Raw genomic sequence first — 19,597 nt, forward strand, 5'->3', positions numbered from 1 at the left:
CTTTTTATTCATCTTTGCCAGTTTCTTCGGAGTCATATACCACCTATACATCATTTTAAAACAGTTCTCCTTGATATTCTGACATGTTGATATCTTCATCGAGTTCTGCCAAAGGTACTCCCAAGTATCCATTTGAATTTCTCTGTTTATATTGATTGCCCGTTTAACCATTTGAGATTTTACTATTTCCTCTTCTGTAGACCATTTCAATAGTAATTTATATTCTTTTGATATTAATTTTTCATTGTCTCCAAGCAGAAGCTTTTCCAATTCTGTTTGCTCACGTCTAATTCTATCAGATTTGTTGGACCTTTGTTCTTCCTTGGTGATATGACAGAGAGGTAAGAGTGATCCAAATCATAGCGTGCAATGTGATTTAAATCTGCCTCCCCAGATTACTTCACCCTCTTGAAAAGTATACAGAGATTGTAAAGTTTCCTCAAAGAATTTCAGTTGGTTATCATTCAGAGCACATATCGAGGCAATTGTGACCATTTTTCCATTCAGCAAGCCCTTAACAAATATATATTTCCCCCAGGGGTCGGTCTTTGATGCCTGATGTTGAAATCTGATATTTTTAGAGAATAGGATTGCAATCTCAGGGGATGGTGAGCTACCTTTCACATGATATTGGTGCTGAATCCAAGGAGCTTTGAGAACTGACTGAGATAGCAAGAGTACATACGTTTCCTGATGCAGAATGAGATCAGCATGTCATTTCTTTAAAGATTTAGAGTGTTGTCTGTACCTAAAAGTGGATGGCTAAGGAATGCTGTTGAGAATATGTAAGTGTGTTGTGTCAAGCAAAAAACTGCGATAGCATTAGATACATGAAAAATGCAAAAAAAAAGAGTAACAGAATAGGAATATCACATTAAAAAAGGAATCTACACGGTGGTAGTAGTGGACTTACTGCTATCAATTTTAGCAGGAAGGTAGTAGTTGAGATGTGGTTCTATGCTAGCTGATGTTCAAAGTGATTATTTGACGATTCCTATGAGAAGAAAAAATGGAAGAAGCCAAAGTGACTCCATAAACAGCTCTCTAAAGACATGAGAAATAAAAAAGACTCCTTTAGGAATTGGAAGGAGGGCCTTATAACCAAGGATGAATATAAACAAATCACCAGTGCTTGTAGAGAAAAAGTTAGGAAAGCTAAAGCTCAGTATGAGCTTAGGCTGGCCAAAGATGCTAAAAACAACAACAAAAAATGGGTTCTTTTCTTAGGTTCAGAGTAAGAAAAAGAGCAAGGACACGGTAGGCCCATTGCGAGGGCAAGAAAGTGAAATTGTAACAGGTAATGAAGAGAGGGCGGAACTGCTCAATTCCTACTTTTCCTCAGTCTTCTCTTCTGAGGGAAACAGTGCTCAACATGGCAAAAACAGAACATATAAGGAGGGTATGAAGTTCCAACCTAGGATCAGTTTCAGTTTGGTTTATTACGGTCCATGACCAAATACACAGCACAATGCAGGCCAACAACAACCACGTAAAAATTGTAAAAATCAAGATGGACCTAAATAGGTAAAATGTAAGACATTTAAAAAAAAATGTGAAAATAAAATATAGGACATTAGTATGAATAATGAGATATGACAAATAATACAGTAGTGGTCAAACATCTTCTAGCTTAATAAATATAGTACATATAATAAAAAATTTAAAAATTATACAGCTCCAGAAAAAATATTAACTAGAATACACTGGTTAAAATTACAATCTGTTACCTTGACATTAACTTGTAAGAACCATAAAATGCAATTTGATTGCATGGGAACAAAATTTGGCAACTTTATGCATGGTCTCTATATTTATATCAGACCTAGGATCAGTGTAGGGGTAGTACATAAACACCTAGTTTCTTTAAATGAAACAAAGTCCTCAGGGCCAGATGAATTGCAACCAAGGGTTCTAAAAGAGCTTGCGGATGTAATTTCTGAGCCTCTGGCTATTATTTTTGAGAATTCTTGGAGAACAAGGGATGTGTTGGAAAATTGGAGGCAAGCAAATGTTGTCCCCATTTTCAAGAAGGGGAAAAAAAGACGATCCGGGTAACTACCAACCTGTCAGCTTGACGTCTATGCCTGAAAAAGTTTTAGAACTATTCATCAAATAGTCAGTCCTGGAACATTTAGAAAGAATGGATGTGATTACTAAGAGCCAGTATGGTTTTCTCAAGAACAAGTCATGTCAGATTAACCTGATCTTTTTTTTTTTTAGAAAGTGACTACCTTGCTGGATCAAGGGAATGCTGTAGACATCATTTATCTTGATTTCAGTAAGACTTTAGATAAGGTTCCACATACTATCCTTGTTGACAAGTTGGTAAAATGTGGTTTGGATCCTGTTACCATTAGGTGGATCTGTAACTGGTTGACAGATCACACCCAAAGAGTGCTTGTGAATGGTTCCTCATCCACCGCCACAACCACATTTAACTTTAAAAGGGGTAAATTCTCTGAGATGAGGAGGCATGTGAGGAGGAAACTGAAAGGAAAGGTAAATACGGTCAAAACCCTTGGGGAAGCTTGGAGACTATTTAAAACTATAATCCTAGAAGCTCAGATAAAATACATACCACAAGTTAGGAAAGGCACAAACAGGTATAAGAAGAGGCCAGCGTGGTTAACAAACAAAGTAATGGAAGCTGTAAAAGGTAAGAAGGACTCCTTTAAGCGGTGGAAAACCAGTCCAAGTGAGATTAATAAAAGGGAACACAGGCAGTGGCAAATCAAATGCAAGACTGTGATCAGGCAGGCAAAAAGGGACTATGAGGAGCATATTGCAAAAAACATAAAGACCAACAATAAAAATTTCTTCAAATATATTAGAAGTAGGAAACCAGCCAGGGAAGCAGTGGGGCCCTTGGATGACCATGGGGTAAAAGGATTACTGAAGGAGGATGGGGAAATGGCTGAGAAGCTGAATGCATTTTTTGCCTCCGTCTTCAACGTGGAAGATGAGAAGTGTTTGCCCGCCCCAGAACCACTAATATTGGAAGGGGTGTTGAAAGACCTGAGTCAGATTGAGGTGACAAAAGAGGAGGTCCTACAACTAATAGACAAATTAAAAATTAATAAGTCACCGGGTCCAGATGGCATACATCCGAGATTTCTGAAAGAACTCCAAGTTGAACTTGTGGATCTTCTAACAAAAATCTGTAATCTTTCATTGAAATCTGCCTCTGTTCCTGAGGACTGGAAGGTAGCAAATGTCACCCCCATCTTTAAAAAGGGTTCCAGAGGGGATCCAGGAAATTACAGGCCAGTCAGTCTGACTTCAATACCGGGAAAGTTGGTAGAAACCATTATCAAGGACAGAATGAGTAGGCACATTGATGAACATGGGTTATTGAGGAAGACTCAGCATGGGTTCTGTAAGGGAAGATCTTGCCTCACTAACCTGTTACATTTCTTTGAGGGGGTAAAGAAACTTGTGGACAAAGGAGACCCAATAGATGTTGTTTACCTTGACTTCCAGAAAGCTTTTGATAAAGTTCCTCATCAAAGACTCCTTAGAAAGCTTGAGAGTCATGGAGTAAAAGGACAGGTCCTCTTGTGGATCAAAAACTGGCTGAGTAATAGGAAGCAGAGAGTGAGTATAAATGGGCAGTCTTCGCAGTGGAGGACGGTAAGCAGTGGGGTGCCGCAGGGCTCGGTACTGGGTCCCATGCTCTTTAACTTGTTCATAAATGATTTAGAGTTGGGAGTGAGCAGTGAAGTGGCCAAATTTGCAGATGACACTAAATTGTTCAGGGTGGTGAGAACCAGAGAGGATTGTGAGGAACTCCAAAGGGATCTGTTGAGGCTGGGTGAGTGGGCGTCAATGTGGCAGATGCGGTTCAATGTGGCCAAGTGCAAAGTAATGCACATTGGGGCCAAGAATCCCAGCTACAAATACAAGTTGATGGGGTGTGAACTGGCAGAGACTGACCAAGAGAGAGATCTTGGGGTCGTGGTAGATAACTCACTGAAAATGTCAAGACAGTGTGCGTTTGCAATAAAAAAGGCCAATGCCATGCTGGGAATTATTAGGAAGGGAATTGAAAACAAATCAGCCAGTATCATAATGCCCCTGTATAAATCGATGGTGCGGTCTCATTTGGAGTACTGTGTGCAGTTCTGGTCGCCGCACCTCAAAAAGGATATTATAGCATTGGAGAAAGTTCAGAAAAGGGCAACTAGAATGATTAAAGGGCTGGAACACCTTCCCTATGAAGAAAGGTTGAAACGCTTAGGGCTCTTTAGCTTGGAGAAACGTCGACTGAGGGGTGACATGATAGAGGTTTACAAGATAATGCATGGGATGGAGAAAGTAGAGAAAGAAGTACTTTTCTCCCTTTCTCACAATATGAGAACTCGTGGGCATTCGATGAAATTGCTGAGCAGACAGGTTAAAACGGATAAAAGGAAGTACTTCTTCACCCAAAGGGTGATTAAAATGTGGAATTCACTGCCACAGGAGGTGGTGGCGGCCACAAGCATGGCCACCTTCAAGAGGGGGTTAGATAAAAATATGGAGCAGAGGTCCATCACTGGCTATTAGCCACAGTGTGTATGTGTGTGTGTGTGTATATATATATATATATTTGGCTGCTGTGTGACACAGAATGTTGGACTGGATGGGCCATTGGCCTGATCTAACATGGCTTCTCTTATGTTCTTATGTTCTCTTGGAGAGGAGTGACAAGTGGAGTGCCTCAGGGATCTGTCCTGGGACCTGTTTTGTTCAACATCTTTATCTACGATTTGGAGGAAGGAATAGAGGGAATGCTTATTTAATTTGCAGATGATACTAAATTGGGAGGGGTTGCAAACACGGAAGAAGACAGAAGCAGGATACAGGATGACCTTGACAGGCTGGAAAACTGGGCTAAAACCAATAAAATGAATTTTAACGAGGATAAATGTAAAGTTCTGCATTTAGATAGAAAAAATTCAATGCATGGTTATAGAATGGGGGAGACTTGTCTTAGCGGTAATATGTGCGAAAAGGATCTAGGGGTCTTAGTGGATCATACGGTGAACATGAGTCAACAGTGTGATGCAATGGCTAAAAAGGCAAATGCTATTTTGGGATGTATCAAGAGTATAGTGTCCAGTTCACGTGATGCGATGGTATCGCTTTACTCTGCTCTGGTAAGACCTCACCTGGAGAATTGTGTTCAGTTTTGGGCACCACATTTTAAGAAGGATATAGACAAGCTGGAACAGGTCCAGAGAAGGGCAACGAAGATGGTGAGGGGTCTGGAGACCAAGTCCTATGAGGAAAGGTTGAAGGAGCTGGGGATGTTTAGCCTGGAGAGGAGGTGGCTGAGAGGTGACATGATCACCATCTTCAAGTACTTGAAGGGCTGTCATATAGAGGATGGTGTGGAATTGTTTTCTGTGGCCCCGGAAGGTAGGACCAGAACCAATGGGTTGAAATTAAATCAAAAGTGTTTCCGGCTCAACTTTAGGAAGAACTTTCTGACTGTTAGAGGGATTCCTCAGTGGAACAGGCTTCCTTGGGAGGTGGTGGGTTCTCCTTCCTTGGAGGTTTATAAATAAGGTTAGATGGCCATCTGATAGCAATGAAGATCCTGTGAATTTAGGGGGAAGTGTTTGTGAGTTGTCTGCATTGTGCAGGGGGTTGGACTAGATGACCCTAAAGGTCCCTTCCAAATCTATGATTCTATGATGTAGATTAGAATGCTGATAGCTTGTGACAGAAATGACCACTTCTATGATATGGAGCTCAGAGATTTCTAACTTTTGTCCCAGGATATGTGAGAGTCACTACCTTTACAGCCATACAAGATTGCTGTAATTCCATGAGGAATTGTGAAAGGGCAAACAATTTGAAAATCCATAGCCCCCAAATCCCCCCATCCAGGAATTAATGAGCTCTCTGGCTTGAGCAGACCTCTTTCCCCTTTGTTCTTTTCTTTACCTGCCCCTCTTCTGCTTTCAGTATTATGTACTCCTGGTGCATATTCATTCCTCATTAAGACATAGGGAGTTGTAAATGGACTTTAAAGGTAAAGGTAGTCCCCTGTGCAAGCACCAGTCATTTTAGACTTCGGGGTGATGTTGCTTTCACAACGTTTTCATGGAAGACTTTTTACAAAGTCTGATTTCTCTGAATGCCTAGGGAAGTCCACCAGTATGTTAAAACCTTTGCCTTGTCTCTGGGTGTCCTGGTGTAGCTGCTTTCACAACTGGCCAGCCACTTAAACATTATATCTACTGACAAAATCCTCTTGAACTGCCTCCATCAACAAAAAGCGGGTTTAAGTCACCCTGCCAATTATCCTCATTAGTGTCAATTTAACAAAGGGGCAACATCTTCCCAGATACCAAGCCCCTTTAGCACCAATGGGGAAAATTGCAAGGGGCTTTCTTGGGTTTATTGCTTGTGCTGAAAGACCACCCTGCATGGCTGTGGGAGAGAGTTCCCCTCAAGAACAACATGTTATTGACTTAGATAGCCGTCTCCTATGTCCCATAGCTAGGACCAAACTATCCAGGTGTTAGTGCCTCTCAACCGAATATTAACACTAATTCATCACCCCAATTCACTACCCACCCATTTGGCAGCTGCTATACAGCAATTAATTATCCAAATGGATATTAACTGCAGATGATAATTCCCAAGTACAGATCAGGACTAAAAGCTCTGCACAGAGCAGATTGGGCTGGGGGTGTCTAAGGCAGCTCTGCAGTAGGACATCAAGTAAATATGCCAGGCTAAGTTAGGCTGCTGGGGTCCTGACCCTTCTCATCACACAACAGGTAGACAGCAACCAGAGAGCCGCTGGTTATAGCTCACATATTGACAGGAAGCCAGTGTGCCAAGGGCGGGGGTGGGGGGAGAAGGTGAAATAGAGCAGGTATGAACAAAGATCAGTTCGCATTGCAGGACAGTAAAGTCAGCTTTGGAACCACACCCTTATCTTGTACAAAGTAACAAACAGGTCTAGGTTTATGCTACAAACACAGTAGGTGTAAATGTGTGATTTATGGTGCAAATGTAAGTTTTAAGTACATATTGAAAAAATATGTAAAGATGTCCCCAACATTTTCTTTCCTTTCCCTCCCCACCACAAAAGTTGGATGCAAATATTCTGATAAACAAAGATTATTTTGTTGGCAGTATTCACGCTCAAATGAGAGAGAGATGTTATTGCTACATACAAAGTTCGGAGTTGCCTGATCATTCCTAAAGCCCCATCACATTAAGAGCAGGTAAGCTGCATGCCTCATAGAAATAAAGCCTATCATGTAATGTACCAGTCAAGACTAGGAGGATCTGGTTTGCACAGTTCTTAACTTGGCTACCCTCAGCCCATTGTGACTTAAAGGAGATGAAATAGAGGTCTACAGCACATAGGCACTTCAGAATTAAATTATAACAACATAAGAGAAGCCATGTTGGATCAGGCCAGTACCCATCCAGTCCACCACTCTGTGTCACACAGGGGCCAAAAAAAAGTCCCAAGTGCCATCAGGAGGTCCACCACTGGGGCCAGGACACTAGAAGCCCTCCCACTGTGCGCCCCCCCTGTCAAGCATGGCTAATTCTGATCAATAACTGATGGTTTTAGGGCCTGACTAAAAGCAGGCCTGGGTAAGATTCCAGAGAACCAAATGTTGTTAGTTTATTATTCTTTCCTGGCTCCTCTCTTGCTTTATGACTGTTAATTAGAGGGAAGAAAGCAATCAGCACCTTCCCAGGAATCCTTCTCCAGGAGGATGAGCCATCTGGGCGTTGCAAGGCTGAATGCCTGATAATGCCCTGGGAATGTATGTAGTTTTGATATTCTATGTGTGAAAGCTCCCCTGCTTCCCCTCCCCGTAGGAATCTCTTTGAAGTGTATCTTAAAAGTTGTGTATCAATGTATTGGTTTCATTCTTCTCAAGCAACGGCTTGAGCCAAAGTATTGGTCTGTCAATAAACGTAGTCTTTGTATCAACTTCGACTCGTCATTGAACCTGCATGCTTGACACCCCCCAAGCACCAAGCATGACTGCCCAGACAGAGAGTTCCATCAATACCCTGTGGCTAATAACCACTGATGGACCTCTGCTCCATATACTTATCCAATCCCCTCTTGAAACTGTCTATGCTTGTAGCCGCCACCAACTTCTGTAGCAGTGAATTCCATGTGTTAGTCACCCTTTGGGTGAAGTACTTCCTTTTATCAGTTCTAACCCGACTGCTCAGCAATTTCATTGAATGTCCACGAGTTTTCATATTGTGAGAAAGGGAGAAAAGTACTTCTTTCTCTACCTTTTCTATATAAGAACATAAGAGAAGCCATGTTGGATCAGGCCAACGGCCCATCAAGTCCAACACTCTGTGTCACATAAGAACATAAGAGAAGCCCTGTTGGATCAGGCCAATGGCCCATCAAGTCCAACACTCTGTGTCACATAAGAGAAGCCATGTTGGACCAGGCCAACGGCCCATCAAGTCCAACACTCTGTGTCACACAGTGGCAAAAAAATTTATATACACACATACACTGTGGCTAATAGCCACTGATGGACCTGTGCTCCATATTTTTATCTAAACCCTTCTTGAAGGTGGCTATACTTGTGGCCGCCACGACCTCCTGTGGCAGTGAATTCCACATGTTAATCACCCTTTGGGTGAAGAAGTACTTTCTTTTATCTGTTTTAACCTGTCTGCTCAGCAATTTCATCGAATGCCCACGAGTTCTTGTATTGTGAGAAAGGGAGAAAAGTACTTCTTTCTCTACTTTCTCCATCCCATGCATTATCTTGTAAACCTCTATCATGTCACCCCGCAGTCAACGTTTCTCCAAGCTAAAGAGTCCCAAGCGTTTCAACCTTTCTTCATAGGGAAAGTGCTCCAGCCCTTTAATCATTCTAGTTGCCCTTCTCTGGACTTTCTCCAATGCTATAACATCCTTTTTGAGGTGCGGCGACCAGAACTGCACACAGTACTCCAAATGAGACCGCACCATCGATTTATACAGGGGCATTATGATACTGGCTGATTTGTTTTCAATTCCCTTCCTAATAATTCCCAGCATGGCGTTGGCCTTTTTTATTGCAAACGCACACTGTCTTGACATTTTCAGTGAGTTATCTACCACGACCCCAAGATATCTCTCTTGGTCAGTCTCTGCCAGTTCACACCCCATCAACTTGTATTTGTAGCTGGGATTCTTGGCCCCAATGTGCATTACTTTGCACTTGGCCACATTGAACCGCATCTGCCACGTTGACGCCCACTCACCCAGCCTCAACAGATCCCTTTGGAGTTCCTCACAATCCTCTCTGGTTCTCACCACCCTGAACAATTTAGTGTCATCCGCAAACTTGGCCACTTCACTGCTCACTCCCAACTCTAAATCATTTATGAACATGTTAAAGAGCATGGGACCCAGTACCGAGCCCTGCGGCACCCCACTGCTTACCATCCTCCACTGCGAAGACTGCCCATTTATACTCACTCTCTGCTTCCTATTACTCAGCCAGTTTTTGATCCACAAGAGGACCTGTCCTTTTACTCCATGACTCTCAAGCTTTCTAAGGAGCCTTTGATGAGGAACTTTATCAAAAGCTTTCTGGAAGTCAAGGTAAACAACATCTATTGGGTCTCCTTTGTCCACATGTTTGTTCACCCCCTCAAAGAACTGTAACAGGTTAGTGAGGCAAGATCTTCCCTTGCAGAACCCATGCTGAGTCTTCCTCAATAACCCGTTTTCATCAATGTGCCTACTCATTCTGTCTTTGATAATGGTTTCCACCAACCTTACTGGTATTGAAGTCAGACTGACTGGCCTGAAATTTCCCGGATCTCCTCTGGAACCCTTTTTAAAGGTGGGGGTGACATTTGCTATCTTCCAGTCCTCAGGAACGGAGGCAGATTTTAATGAAAGATTATATATTTTTGTCAGGAGATCCATAAATTCACCTTTGAGTTCTTTCAGAACTCTTGGATGTATGCTGTCCAGACCTGATGACCTATCAGTTTTTAATTTGTCTATCAGTAGTAGGACCTCCACTCTAGTCACCTCAATCTGACTCAGGTCTTTCAACACCCCTCCCAAAATTAGCGGTTCTGGAGTGGGCAGACTTCTCCTCTTCCACAGTAAAGACGGAGGCAAAAAATGCATTCAGCTTCTCAGCCATTTCCCTATCTTCCTTTAGTAATCCTTTCACCCCTTGGTCATCCAAGGGCCCCATTGCCTCCCTGGCTGGTTTCCTGGTTCTAATGTAGTTGAAGAAATTTTTATTGTTCGTCTTTATGTTTTTTGCAATATGCTCCTCATACTCCTTTTTTGCCTGCCTGATCACAGACTTGCATGTGATTTGCCACAGCCTGTGTTCCCTTTTATTAACCTCACTTGGACTAGCTTTCCACCACTTAAAGGAATCCTTCTTACCTTTTACAGCCTCCATTACTTTGTTTGTTAACCATGTAGGTTTTTCTTATACCTACTTGTGCCTTTCCTGACCTGCGGTATATATTTTATCTGAGCTTCTAGGATTGTAGTTTTAAATAGCCTCCAAACTTGCCCAAAGGTTTTGACTGTATTTACCTTTTCTTTCAGTTTCCTCTTCACATGCCTCATCTCAGAGAATTTACCTCTTTTAAAGTTAAAAGTGGTAGTGTTGGTCTTTTGGGGCAACTCATTTATACAAATGGTGAAATCAACATTATGGTCACTGTTGCCAAGTGGCGCAATCACTTTTACATCTCTCACCAGGTCTTGGGGATTACTTAGGACCAAGTCCAGGATCGCCCTACCCCTGGTAGGTTCTGTGACCATCTGCTCCATAGCACAGTCATTAAGAGTGTCTAGAAACTTAATCTCTTTCTCCCAGCGACATATTGACCCAATCAATCTGCGGGTAGTTAAAATCACCTATTATGACACAGTTTTTACATTTAGCCGCTATCTTTAATTCTTTCATCATATTATAATCATCCTGTATCTTTTGATCCGGTGGACGATAACAAACTCCCATAATTAAATTTCCTTTTGGGCCCACTATTTCGACCCAAAGCATTTCTAGAAGCGAATCTAATTCTTTTACCTTCTCCATCTTACTGGACTGTATACCTTCTCTGAAATACAGAGCCACCCCATCCCAACTCTTTCCTCCCTATGCTTCCGATATAATTTATATCCAGGAATCACCATGTCCCACTGATTCTCCTCATTCCACCAAGTTTCTGAAATACCCACAACGTCTATGTTTTCCCCAACACTAAGCATTCCAACTCCCTGATTTTACTTCAGACATTTCTAGCATTTGTATATAAACATCTATAATTTCTCAGGCAAGTTAGGCCTGAAACTTTCCTCCTGCTGCCTCAAGACTTTGGCAGACAGTCCATACTGTTTGTCACCATCTCAGTGGAAAACTCTAATCCATTGCCTTGTAGAAAAGTAACAGCTAACCCTTCATTTCTTTGAGATGAGTCCTCCGGAACCAGAGACATTTCCTTGGTCTTCTATTGGGAGATGGTTTGCACCTTACGGAGGTAGGGAAAAGGATGCTGGTAAAAGCCTTGCTAACCTAATGAGGGCTTTAAACTAAATTGTATGGTAGAGTGAGACAATAATTCAAAGCCTCATATGATGCCAGAAACTGGGGTAAAGAACATTAAAGATTTGCAAAGAGCGGTGCATACGCTAGGCAATGTGAACTTGCAGGTTTGTATGGAAACCAAACCCTCAGGATGCATAAAACGTGGATTCCGATGTCTCTACACTAATGCACAGAGTATGGGAAACAAACAGGAGGAACTGGAAGTCCTAATAAAGGAAGGAGACTATGACATAATAAGCCTTACTGAAACTTGGTGAGATGGCACTCACAACTGGAATATTAGGATTCAGGGGTACAACTTATTTAAAAGGGACAGGCAAATGAGAAAGGGCGGAGGCGTAGCAGTATATGTGAAGGAGGTATATACTTGTGAGAAAAACAAACTGTGATCGCTGGAGTGTGACAGATAGCCCAGGGTCAACATCTGCAGATGGCCTTTGAAGCCAGGCCGGCCTGCTCTTTCCCAGTGGGATTCCATCCTCCCTACCTGATAACAAACCCTGAGAAGCAGACTGTTGTCTCCATCCGTGTGAACGATCGTTTTATTGTTGTCAACAGAACCACATAAAGTGTAGCGAATACTAGCTAGTGTTATCAGTGTTATTCTGCATCTCAAGCTCTGAAGTTCTCTAATAAACGCCTATACTTGCAACTAAGTCTTGGGCCTTTCTTGAAGTTCTGCCAGTTCTGACAATAACAGTGATATTATTGTGGGGGTCTGCTACAGACCACCAAGTCAGTCAGAGGACTTGGATGAGATACTTCTACAGCAGATTGCAAAGTTCTCCAAGAGAAGGGATACAGTGATCATGAGAGATTTCAGTTACCTGGACATCTGTTGGAAGTCCAACTCTGCTAAAAATGAAAAGTCAAATACATTCCTGACTTGTCTTGGTGACAGCTTCCTTTTCCATAAAGTGAAAACAGAAACAAGGGGATCTGCTATCTTGGATTTGATTCTCACCAACAAGGAAGAATTGATTGAAGAAGTGGAAATAGTGGGCACCCTGGGCAGTAGTGACCGTGATTTCGGAATTTACAGTCTTAGGGAAGGAAAAAGCTATATGTAGTCAGACTTATAGGTTGGACTTCAGAAAGGCAGACTTCAATAAACTTAGAACTATGCTGGGTAAAATCCCAGGGTCAGAAATACTTAGGAGGAATGGAGTACAGGAGGGGTGGGGGTTTCTTAAAAGAGAAACACTGAAAGCACAATCACAGACGATTCCTATGAGAAGAAAAAATGGGAAAAGCCTAAAGAAGCCACATGAACTGCATTCAAGGGTTCTAAAAGGGCTTGCAGATGTAATTTCTGAGCCTCTGGCTATTATTTTTGAGAATTCTTGGAGAACAGGAGAGGTGCTGGAAGATTGGAGGCGGGCGAATGTTGTCCCCATCTTCAAGAAGGGGAAAAAAAGAGGATCCGGGTAACTACAGATCTGTCAGCTTGACGTCTATACCTGGAAAGGTTTTAGAACAAATCATCAAACAGTCAGTCCTGGAACATTTATAAAGAATGGATGTGATTACTAAGAGCCAGCATGGTTTTCTCAAGAACAAGTCATGTCAGACTAACCTGATCTCTTTTTTTGAGAAAGTGACTACCTTGCTGGATCGAGGGAATGCTGTAGACATCATTTATCTTGATTTCAGTAAGGGTTTTAATAAAGTTCCACACACTATCCTTGTTGACAAGTTGGTAAAATGTGGTTTGGATCCTGTTACCATTAGGTGGATCTGTAACTGGTTGACAGATCGCACCCAAAGAGTGCTTGTGAATGGTTCCTCATCCTCTTGGAGAGTAGTGACAAGTGGAGTGCCTCAAGGATCTGTCCTGGGACCTGTTTTGTTCAACATCTTTATCAGTGATTTGGATGAAGGAATAGAGGGAATGCTTATTAAATTTGCAGATGATACTAAATTGGGAGGGGTTGCAAACACAGAAGAAGGCAGAAACAGGATACAGGATGACCTGACAGGCTGGAAAACTGGGCTAAAATCAATAAAATTAATTTTAATGGGGATAAATGTAAAGATCTTCTTTGTGGTCTCTGTGCATTACACCCTTGGGATTCCAGGCGCCTATGCTGGCTCCAACCGGTACTGAAAAGCTCTAGAATAGATCTTTATGTCCCGACCACTGGGCATGCCCATGGCGACAACCGTGCATGCCCAGTAGGCGAGGAGGCAAGATCCTGCCAGTTTTTTTCTGACCGCCGCTCTGTTTGGACCTACCTTCGGCTCTCTGTTTGCTGTTAGAATTATTAGCTCCTTCATCGTTCCCTTTCTCCATCTTCTCCTCATCTTCTTCTATAAAAAAATAAAAAGAAGTCTTCCTCCTGTCTTTGTGAGTCCGGGCTTTGGCCCCCTCCCCTCCCCCCCATCTTTCCCACCGGTGGGCATCTTGCCTCCGGTTAATTGGACTAACGCCTATGTGGGGGTTTTTCAAGAGCTGTCTCAAGTGCGGTAGCAAGCTCGCCCCGACCGACAGTCACTCCCTTTCCTTGCTTTGTTTGGGAGAGGGGCATCGCACTGATTCCTGTGGTCACTGCTTAATGTTTAGTAAGCTAACCAGGAAAAACTGAGCCGCGAGGCTCCAGGTGGCATTGTTTCAATTGGCTCTAGCTCCTCGGCTGATGGAACACGCTTCGGCACCGGGGTCTTCGGTCTAATCGGCATCGATGTCCACCCTGATAACGACCAAGATGCTGCCCACACAGAAAGCTGATCCGACATCGACTCCGAAGGCAAAGTCACACTCGAAGACTTTGACCGCTTTGCCTAAATGCAAGCGTGAAAAGGAGCACAAGCCTTCTAAGAAGTAGAAGACATCCGCTGTGAGGGAACACACCTCCCCGACTCCTTCAGAGGCCTCCCTTGAAAGGGTTCGACTGATGCTGTTGAAAATGCTCCCAGATCTTTCACCACCAAGAGTGGCCCCGCCCAAGATCATTGCTTCTCCACGCCGAAGGGACCCCATGCCCTGCAGATCCCTTTTGCCATCGGCTCACGTTTCTGACTCCAACATGGAGCAGATCGATCTTACTCAGCGTTCGTCAGGATCGGTGTGTGGGAGCAAGGATGTTTCCCCGTCTTAACCCCGAAGGCCCCTCTCGACCATGCGTTGGGGAAAACCGAGCTCTCCAGATCAAGGAGATCATCCCAGAGGTTACGATGACAGGTACCAATAGTATCATGGTGCCCCTTCACCCTGGGACCACAGACAGGGTTATTTTTTTTCAGCCTTATCACCTGCCTTATCCTTGGCACTACCCTCGGGACATGCCGGACTGGGATCGGTGTTCGGCTTACTATTCTGAGCGACGCCAGGAGGACCCCAAGCCTTCTAAACCAGTATTGGCATCGGCATCGAAACGTCCGGCCACACCAACTCTTCTGCTACCCAACCTGTCGGAGCCAGAATCTTCCGATGCCGAGGAGTCGGCTGGCTCTATCGGTGCCGACTCGGATCAACATCATTCCGAGCCCATGCCATCAACGCCAGTGACGGACGACGCTCCGATCTCTCCATCGGAGGACCTTAAATCGTACAGAGACTTAGTCAAACGCATGGCAACCTCCCTAGGGCTGTCAATTCAACAACCTCAGCCCGAGGTTGATGATCTGGTCTTCGACTTCATTCAGTGTGACGTGTCCACCGCCATTGCCCTTCCCCTGACTAATGTGTTGCTGCAAACTGTCAAAAGGCCCTGGGAGAAACCAGCCTCCCTCACAGCTTCCACTAAATGTCTGGACCACATGTTGCCCTGCCGGACTTTTCTACGCTCACTGCCGCACCTGGAGACACTCGGTTATCCCCCTTTTTCCATGCCTGGGAGAATATTACAACGGACTCCTTGGTTCTTACTATTATCGATCAAGGGTACGCGATCGAGTTCCAAGAGTCACCACCCATCCCACACGTCACCCTCGGACGCCCTAAAGACTGAAGTCCAATCTCTTCTGGAGAAGGAGGCTATCGAACCTGCCCCTCAAGCTCTTCAAGGACACGGGTTCTACTCCCATTATTTAATTGTTCCAAAGAAGGATGGGGGCCTTCGGCCTATTATGGACCTCCGGGGCCTGAACACTTGTATCGCCTACAAAAAGTTCAGGATGACTACCCTATTCCAAATCCTTCCGCTGTTGGAGGAGAACTCTTGGATGGCTACCATAGACCTCAAGGACACGTATTTCCACCTGTCCATTTGTCAGGGGCACCGTCAATACCTCCGTTTTGCAGTGGGTGCAGACCACTACCAATATACCACCCTCCCGTTTGGCCTATCAACGGCCCCCAGAGTTTTTACCAAGGTCATGGTAGTAGTTGCACCTCATCTTCGCCTATTAGGGGTTACGGTTTTCCCCTATATAGACGATTGGCTGCTGGTGGCCAATTCCAGCTCCCTGCTGACACATCACATCCAGATAACGCTACAGATGTTAGCATTGCTGGGTCTCTGCATAAACCTCCCGAAATCCAATCTGGTTCCCTGCCAAAGAGTCCCTTTCATCAGGGCCCTTATCGACTCCATTGTCTGCAGAGCATTCCTTCCGGATGTGAGGGCATGAACTTTATCAACTATGGCATGCAGCGTCGAGGCCTCGGGAAAAGCCTCCGCCCATTCCATTCAGAGGTTACTGGGACTGATGGCAGCCACAACTGTGGTTACATCTCTGGCAAAGCTGCGTATGAGGCCACTCCAGTTATGGTTTCTCGAAGTGTTCAAATTGTCTTGTCACCTACCCACACGTGTGCTCATGCTGCCACAGCCAGTAAGAAACTCCTACTCTGGTCTTTCCAATTTGATACAAGGTGCTCCGTTTCGCCTTCCTCCTCCTATGGAGATGTTGATGACCGATGCCTCCCTCCTGGGCTGGGGAGCTCACTTCAGAGGCCTAACTGTGGGAGCCACTTGGGACTCACTTCAACGGGCCGATCATATCAATTATCTAGAGCTGACAGCAATTTGATTTGCTCATCAGTACTTCCTCCCTCTAGTGAAAGGAAAATCCATCTCAATAATGACAGACAATACAACGGCGATGGCATATCTCAATCGCCAGGAAGGCACAGTATCACGGAGGCTGTGTCTCCTCGCTATAGAAATTTGACTCTGGTGCCTGGATCAGGGGATATCCCTGCTTGCGGTTCACATTCCAGGAACCTTGAATATCCAGGCAGATTATCTCAGTGGGGGGGAGCGTAGTTACACGAGTGGGAGTTGAACATAGTTTATCTCCAAACTGTATTCCAAAGGTGGGGCCACCCAGAGATGGACATTTTTGCCACATGTGGCAACCGCAAATGTCATCGCTTTTGTGCTCAGCGGGGTCTGGACCCTCTGTCGGAGGGCGACGGCCTTCTTCTCAATTGGTCTTACAGCTTCCTGTACATGTTCTCACTCATCCCTCTGTTATCCAGGGTGCTGGCCAAGATAAAAAGGGAACAGCCCAGTTGCATTTTGATAGCTCCATGATGGCCCTGGCAGTTGTGGTTTCCAGTTCTCCTTCACCTATCTCGAAGATGAGTTTATCATCTTCCAAAGGAGCCGGATCTCCTCTTTATCAAATAGCAGAAAGCTTTCCACCAGGAAATCCTATAGCTTGAAATGGAAATGTTTCATTTCATTCGTTGTTTCTTCTCGGCTCCCTCTGGACCAGACTAGCCTTCGCACAGTTTTTTCGTTTTTGATACATTTACTAGACTCTGGTCTATCATATTTACCTAACATCGATTTCCACACATTTCACTCAAATTGAAGGCTATGTTGTGTTTTCTCACCCAGAAATCAAGCGTTTCCTGAAGGGTCTTTTTCGTTTGCATCCACCGGGTCATCATGTCATCCCTGCTTGGGATCCCTCTGTGGTTCTCAGAGGTCTTATGCATCGCCCCTTCGAACCGATGGCTTCGTGTTCTCTTCACCTCCTTTCCTGGAAAGTGGCATTCCTGGTGGTGATCACGTCCGCCAAGAGGATTAGGGAGCTCTCAGCCTTCAGATCAGACCCTCTGTACCTGTGGTTTCATGATCTTGGGGTTGTCCTTGCTCCAGACATTTGCTTTCTGCCCAAGGTGGTGTCAGTGTTCCACCTAAATTCCAAGACTGTGTTACTGGCCTTTTTTCCTTCCCCACAGGGTCTAGAACAAAAAGCCCTGCATACGCTTGATGTCAAGTGTGCCTTGTTGTTCTATCTCCATAGAACTAAGGAGTTTCGTTTAACGCCCAGCCTGTTTGTGTGCTATTCCGGTCCATCTAAGGGAAAGCGGGTCTCCTCCCAGTGACTGTCAAAATGGATTGTGGAGACTATTAAATTTGCGTATCTACAAGCCAAACGCCCTTTTCCAGGACCTCCTAGGGCTCATTCTACACGTGCTATAGCTACGTCCACTGCTTTCCTCAAAGGGGTGCCTCTTACCGACATCTGCAGAGCAGCTTCGTGGGTGACCCTGGATACCTTTGTGAAGCATTATGCCCTAGATGCGTGTGGGGAGCGCAGTGCTTCAGGCTGCGGTCGTCTAGTGCCAGCTCCCTCCTCCAGGTAAGTTTTAGCTTGCTATTCTCCCAAGGGTGTGATGCACAGAGACCACAAAGAAGATAAACAGGTTGCTTACCTGTAACTGATGATCTCCGAGTGGTCATCTGTGCATTCACACCACCCGCCCTTCCTCCCCTCCGCTGGCAGTTCTTCAGAGGTTATTGGAGTTGCTTCAGTGGTCAGAAGGAAACTGGTGGGATCTTGCTGCCCCGTCTACTGGGCATGCTCGGTTGTCACCGTGGGCATGCCCAGTGGTCGGGACATAAAGATCTATTCTAGAGCTTTTCAGTACCGGTTGGAGCCAGGCAGGTGCCTGGAATCCCAAGGGTGTGAATGCACAGATGACCATTCAAAGATCATCAGTTACAGGTAAGCAACCTGTTTTTCTGCATTTAGGTAGAAAAAATCCAATGCATGGTTATAGGATGGGGGAGACTTGTCTTAGCAGTAGTATGAGTCAACAGTATGATGCGGTGGCTAAAAAGGCAAATGCAATTTTGGGATGTATCAACAGACTTATAGTGTCCAGATCACGTGATGTGATGGTATCGCTTTGCTCTGATCTGGTAAGACCTCACCTGGAGTATTGTGTTCAGTTTTGGGCACCACATTTTAAGAAGGATATAGACAAGCTGGAACGGGTCCAGAGAAGGGGAATGAAGATGGTGAAGGGTCTGGAGACCAAGTCCTATGAGGAAAGGTTGAAGGAGATGGGGATGCTTAGCCTGGAGAGGATGCGGCTGAGAGGTGATATGATCACCATCTTCAAGTACTTGAAGGGCTGTCATATAGAGGATGGTGTGGGATTGTTTTCTGTGGCCCCATAAGGTAGGACCAGAACCAATGGGTTGAAATTAAATCAAAAGAGTTTCCGGCTCAACATTAGGAAGAACTTCCTGACAGTTAGAGCAATTCCTCAGTGGAACAGGCTTTGTTGGGAGGTGGTGGGTTCTCCTTCCTTGGAGGTTTTTAAACAGAGGCTAGATGGCCATCTGACAGCAATGAAGATCCTGTGAATTTAGGGGGAAGTGTTTGTGAGTTGTCTGCATTGTGCAGGGGGTTGGACTAGATGACCCTAGAGGTCCTTTCCAATTCTATGATTCTATCTCCTGTTGGCTTTCCCCCAAGATTTGGTTTAAAAACTTTTCTGCCACCTTTTTGATTTTAAGAGCCAGCAGCCTGGTTCCTTCTGGGGAAAAGTGGAGAATCTCTTTTGTACAGCTCCCACTTGTTCCAAAAAGTGTGCCAGTACCTAACAAACTTGAACCCTTCCTCCCTACATCATTGTCTCATGCACGCATTGAGACTTCTCATTTGTGCCTGTCTCCCCAGCCCTGCACGTGGAACAGGTAGCACTTCTGAGAAGGCTACCTTGGAGGTCCTGGCCTTCAGTCTCCTGCCTAGCAGCCTAAATTTTTCCTCCAGGACTTTACTACTGCATTTCCCCACATTGTTGGTGCCAACATGCACCACAACCACTGGCTTCT

This window comes from Heteronotia binoei, chromosome 5, assembly GCF_032191835.1.
Source record: "Heteronotia binoei isolate CCM8104 ecotype False Entrance Well chromosome 5, APGP_CSIRO_Hbin_v1, whole genome shotgun sequence".
NCBI lineage: Eukaryota > Metazoa > Chordata > Lepidosauria > Squamata > Gekkonidae > Heteronotia > Heteronotia binoei.